This window comes from Cupressus sempervirens, chromosome 2 (genome assembly GCF_028749045.1).
Source record: "Cupressus sempervirens isolate cs-2001-9-10 chromosome 2, ASM2874904v1, whole genome shotgun sequence".
In the NCBI taxonomy this organism is placed as follows: domain Eukaryota; kingdom Viridiplantae; phylum Streptophyta; class Pinopsida; order Cupressales; family Cupressaceae; genus Cupressus; species Cupressus sempervirens.
This window is the reverse complement of record NC_143119.1, coordinates 223,384,132-223,390,192: the sequence shown is the minus strand read 5'-3', so window position 1 is coordinate 223,390,192 and position 6,061 is coordinate 223,384,132. Positions and strand designations below refer to the sequence as shown.

Here is a 6,061-nt window from a genome sequence, read left to right as displayed (position 1 = left end):
TTACAATAAACATTGACATAACATAATTAGCTCACTAATATTGAATTTAGCTTATCCACCTACTAAAAATCAAATATTAGTATCCATATCACTTATTATGTGTCTTCAATTTGTGAAGAGGGTGCCTCCATGAATGGTAAAGTTTTCTTCTTATTTTAAAGCAAACTCTTTAAATATTGATTTTAAATTTAAAAAATAGTATATTTCTTACAAATATATTTGGAAATAAAATTATAGGAACTTATTTTTAAGCAAATTTTTTAAATATTGATTTTAAATTAAAAAATTAGTATATTTCTTACAAATATATTTGGAAACAAAATTTTAAGAAAAGACAACAAGCATTTGAGTGCAACCACCTTTTTTCTCCCTAACTCATTTTCAATTCCTAAATAATAGTTGTTTCTCAAATGTATAGAAAAATCCAATTTATCATTTTCCTAAGATTAAAAGTTTGCATAAGAACACTCCGAGGACATAAATTTAACCAAAAATCACACTTACAACCACATGAAAATATAAAGTTAATATATACCTTTCACACACCCTCTCCATAAAAGTAGTGCCCCAACGTACCTTAATAACAAACCCTAAGAACTATAACAAACCCTAAAAAAATTGCCCTCGAGGCTCTTTGATTTTCCTTGTGACCATCGCGCGCACATTTTACCCGCAAACCCTAGATGGAGCCTATAAATTCATACTCTGCCGTTAGCTACAATGGAAACTGGTTTTTCATATCAATAAACCTCATTTTCGTTTGTTGTATTGTACATTGGATGCACATAGCTACCCCGGGCAGACCTGATATAAAATGAAGGATCAGCCCCATGCGTGTGCTAAACTCAAAGGCTGTCCAGTGTTGCAAGTCTGGTGATTTCCCACATCTTACTTGTGTCAAAGTTGGCAGCTACATTAAATCTGTTCTTTCAGATTAAATCGCGCCGGAAACAGAGGAGAATGTGGGGTTTTGTTGAGTTTTGAAGGCACAGGGTTTTCTGATCTCTGCTGCTGTTTTTATCTTTAAAAAAAACAAAAAAATTCTTTAGGGTTTTCCAATCTGTGCTACTGTTTTTTCATTTTAAATAATCTCGAGGTTATTTTCTTTTTAAGTTTTAGTCTGGTTTAAAAAAATTCGTGAAGATTAATTCGTGTATTTTATGCGATATGCTTGTTTGTCGCTATGGATCTCTGTGAATGGTCGATTGGCGTGCAATAATCTCTATGTTGAAGGTTTTATTCGGGTTATTATTGCTGCTTGCCTTTGGCCGAAGCCCTAATTAGTTTCTGTATTAGAATCGATGAAATACCGTGTCTTATTGAATGCGAATGTCTTCTGCAATCCTCTTCAACTTATTTTAATTTAAATTTTGGCATCGCATTTTCAGTTTTTGCGTCGAAGGGGTTGAAAATCTTGGGGGTTTTGAGTGCGGTGGTGTTTCGGGAATACGCCCATGTATTGGTGGATTAGGGCATCTTCCTGACGATGCCAACTGCTATTAGTTTCAATTAGACTTCAAAACAAATCCAACCCCTGAAGTATATGAAAAGATGTATATTAAGTTGTGAATCAGATGGTAAATAAATACATCATGTCAAAGATAAGATAAGCACAGCTTAAGGCTAAGTTAATATATCTGTAGCTATTTCTTTGTCTTCTAAGCTATTTATCTTGCCTTCTATATAGAGCTTTTCCCTAGCCATCAGTAAACAATTACAGAGGTCCGGCTTGCGCAGTGGATGTTGAACTTTGTTTGTCATGAAGTCCATTAAATGGACTAGATGCAATCAGGCATTGGAAATTCATTACTAGAATATGACCCCGGCACTGATCTTGATGCATGGATTTACAAGAAAATCAGGTTGCCCTGCCAATCTCCAGCAATGTTACAAACTCCCAGAACCAATCAGCAATGAATGATAACAATAGCATCTAACCGTTGTAAAATCTTAGCCACACATGTTCATGCACATCCCTAATTAAAGTTTTAAAAGTTTGTAGGGATAGATCTTGGTCTTTGATATTGAATTGTTCTTTAGTCCTTTATTGCAATTGAACACTTGTAAAAGGTAAAAGCCAACTCGTTTGTAATAAGTTGCATTGTAGATTCATCGAGAGGAGATTGGCTAGGAGTAGAGTACAAGACTTCTAATATTATTATTGTTATAATGTTGTGATCAATTGTTTGTTTTTTTAAGGTTGATTATTTAATGTTGCTTTGAGGAATTGTATGGTTTCTTCAATTCTTCATCTGGTTTAAATTTCTTTTCTTGTGGAGTTAGTGTTCGTTGTAAATAACATTGGAGGATTACATCTAGTACCTTAATTACAAGTGTAATTAAATGTATAAATGAAATTATTTGGATAGACTCTAATGTTTTAAAAAATGAAAAATAAAATATTATAAGGTTGGTTGGCCTTAGAAAATTGCCTATTGTCTAGGGTGGTTATTGGTGGCTTTGGCTTAAAAGATTGGCTTAGTATTTAGAGTAGTTGAGTCTTGTTAGAATGGAAGGTCTTATGGACAATGAAATAAAGAGGCCAAAAGAGGGAAAATAATTTTAATTATGAGGACAAAAGAGGGAAAATAATTTTAATTGTTTATATGATAAAAAATAATGCAATTGTTTCTATGACCCATAAAACTTTCACAACACATCTATCTCATATGTTCTATGAGTAAACTGAAATAATATGTAAAACATATACTTCACATAGTAAACATATAAACATTCACATAGTAACACCATGTATGATTACTCAAAAATCCACAAATCCTTATCTGCTGTGTTATAAGCTTACAAAGATTGTTAGGTCTCACCTTGTTAGAGGATTTCAACACCTTATTAGAAGTGTGCCTTGTTAAGGGATTTTAACTTACAACTAAGTAAGCACCTTCTTAAAGGATTTCATACAATTTGTTAGGATTACTCTATTAAGAGATTTTGATTGAAATCACCTATTAGATTGTCTTAGCATTGATTTTGTGGTTAGCACTTGATTGTTTGATAATAGATCACCTCTAAACACTTCTCCTCTTGATCCTTCTCGATCAGATGTCTCTATGTTGTATACTCTTCTCTATCATTTGTTCTGCTCTAATTGATTCTGCAATGTACCTTCATTTCATAACTTATAAGTCACCATGAATGCTTTGTTTGGGCATGCAAAATTCTCTCTTCGCTCCTTCAATTCTTTACACTCATTGATGAAGAGTTTAAGGTTTCGTCCTCCTTAAGAAGACTTAGTGACTTAGGGTTACGTATGAATCTACGGTTGAGATTCATCCATTTTGCTGCTTAATCTTTTCCATTTTTTGATTGGTTGCATGTAATTGCATAGGGAATCCAACTTGAGATTCGTCCTTATTTCCAAAATATCAAAATTCAATCTTAAGTCAGCTCAAAAACGATTTACATAGTTGTTTATGCCATTACAAACAAATATGTCAAAGTTGTGTCACTCGACATTTGAAGTCTCTATGGTTGACATGCACTAATCTTTCTGTTGTGACTCGGCACTTGCATTGCTCGGTATCCATTGTTTACTCGGCTCCTATGTCACTCAACATATACTATTTGCTCGGCACTTAAGTGACTTGACACATGAGTGGTTCGACACTCACTATGACTTGGCTTGGTTTATGATTTGCTTGACATATTTTATTTGTTCGACATGAACTAAGTAACTTAAGTGTGTTGACACTCACTTGTCAAAACCAATCTGAGATTAACAATCTCCCTCTTTGACATGAGCATCAAACATTGGAGTATACATTATCATCCTTAACCTTATGAGTATAACATATCTCAACTCAACTTATATACAAGATTCCAAAATTCCAAAATTTTGCAATAACTTTAGATACCTTAAAATTTGATAACTCCCCTTCAGTTGATATACTTTGACTTCAATGCACTAATTTGTTGACACTCTTTCATCTGATACTTCCTTGTATTCTCTTATTTGCCCCCATTTTTGTTATTCTCTATTACTCCCAAAAGTAATATCTCCCCCATTCTCTTATTTCATTCTCAAAAATATGTCTCCCTCTTTATCTTATTCTCTCTTTTTCTCTCTCCCCCAAATATATCTTTCTTTTTGACACTTATGTCAATGGGCTATACTCTGACTATGTGTTTGTACAAAAAATATTTATGGACATCTAATATCATCTTAAGAGTTGCATCCCAATTCTCACATGTTACGTCCAATGACTTGATTTGGATTGCAAGTTCGACAACAAGGTGAACTAGACCATTTAAGGTAGAAAGATTGGGGTCTTTCTTCAGTAGGGTTTCAACATAGCCTAGCTCTTTGTGCATTATTTCCATATGAGGGGTGAGAGTTGCTTGGATGCTAGTCAGTTTGGCCCTTATGTTGACCTTATCTGTTGTCAATACAACTGATTGTGTGTTTGAAGCAATGTCCTGAAATGCTTCTCACTCTAAGTTGGATTCGTTGGTAGTTTTGCACTTGATGCAGAAATTTGGCTCTCCAAACTCAGAATGTGACTTCTGGGCTTTTGGGTGAAGAGTGTTGGATTGCATAATTTTGTGTACAATGAGAATATGTTCTCAAGTACCTTCTTTACATCCTCAACCTTAGTTGCCAATGCAAGTTGTGTTAATGCTATATCACCAGATATTTTCTCATTTACTTTGTTTTGGAACTTCTTTTTTGACTATTTAAGTAATTTGGCATTTGTATCCAGGTCTTCATTACTGACCTTCTCCACTATATCTATTATTTGATCCATTAGTGGCTTGGTCTCATCTAGAGTTGGCAGACTAAATGCATCTAAAAAGATGTCTTTGATGTCTAGAAGTGTCTTCTTCTGCCTGTGCTCCCTTCTAAGCATTTCCTAATGCTTTTTCTTTGCTAGGGTCTATTGCAGTATGCCCATTTGTTCTATTGTCATGGTATCAAAATCAAATTTTGGTAAAATTATTTCTTCATCAAGGCTCACATCTCCATATTGAATTACTTCTTTAGCCTTTGATGAACTAGGGCTTGATACTGAGATCTGCAATGGAGTAGCTTTTGTGCTCGGCTTCTAAAGAGTATGACTTGATGGAGTGCCAAATACTGGTAAGATTACCAAGGCTTGGATGGCAGTTTGCTCCTTTAGTTGTGGTGTCATCTCACTCTCTTCAAGCTTGCCTTGTTTTGCCTCAACGACTTGACTTGCACCTTGTCCTTGTGCAGTAGGTGCAAATAAGTCTATCTGACCTATTTCTATAGTAGCAACTTGTGCTTCCACTGTGCTCTTCTCTACAATATAAATCTTGGCAATTGTATCAACCTTATTTGATATGGCTTCTGGTATCTTTACCAAAGGTTTTACATTAGTGACTGGAGCGATGGTAGAAGGTGGTTCTTGTGGATTCACCTTTTCCCCTGCGACATTAGTCACTAATTTTTGTAGCTCATCCACACTGACCAAAATAGGATTGTCACAAAGTTTAGCCTATAGTGTAGACTGATCTAGGATCTTCTTCAAATCATCTTCAATAAGGGGATTGATGTTCTAAGTTGATAGATCAGAAACATCCTTGACAATTATTGTCTCAGTAGTCTCACTTGTGACATGTGGAGGATTGACACTTGGCATTTGTGTCTTGCACACTCTATTCTTCTGGTTGCTCAAGCTTAGCTATTGCCTTGTCATCATTTTGCATTTTTGTTCCTCCAACTGTGTCACCTTTGTCATCAGCTCCTTCATCATCCTTTACTTCAATGGGTTCTTCTTCTTCTTCCTTTACTATTGTCAACTCATAAGTAAGTTTCCACATATGAGTGATCTTCTTGTCAACATCCTCAATGTTATTTTACAAAATGCTGAAGGCGCTATATTTAGGTACAAACATAACTGCATACTTCTTCACAGCCTTAGCAATTTGTGCCTTTGTTAATTCTGGCATCACTTGGGCTAGAGATGTTTCTCTTATTTGTTTCTCCAAGTTTAGACAATAGTATCATTTTTGCCCAACTCTGTCATATAGACTCTTAGGCATTGAGTTGGCAATCTCTAGTGGAGTTGTCTTGAATTTTGCCATG

At 34.9% G+C, this 6,061-nt stretch overlaps 1 long non-coding RNA gene and 1 other non-coding gene across 2 annotated transcripts; both read left to right on the top strand.

The window, feature by feature from the left end:
* The first annotated feature begins 605 nt into the window (after positions 1-605).
* On the top strand, positions 606-2,227 carry LOC149571858 (uncharacterized). The gene is made up of 2 exons (XR_016358771.1): positions 606-873; positions 1,389-2,227. It is a non-coding gene; the product is annotated as an uncharacterized LOC149571858 (long non-coding RNA).
* Positions 780-918, top strand: LOC149571859 (small nucleolar RNA snoR134). The gene has a single exon (XR_016361124.1). It is a non-coding gene; the product is annotated as a small nucleolar RNA snoR134 (small nucleolar RNA).
* Positions 2,228-6,061: the final 3,834 nt, after the last annotated feature.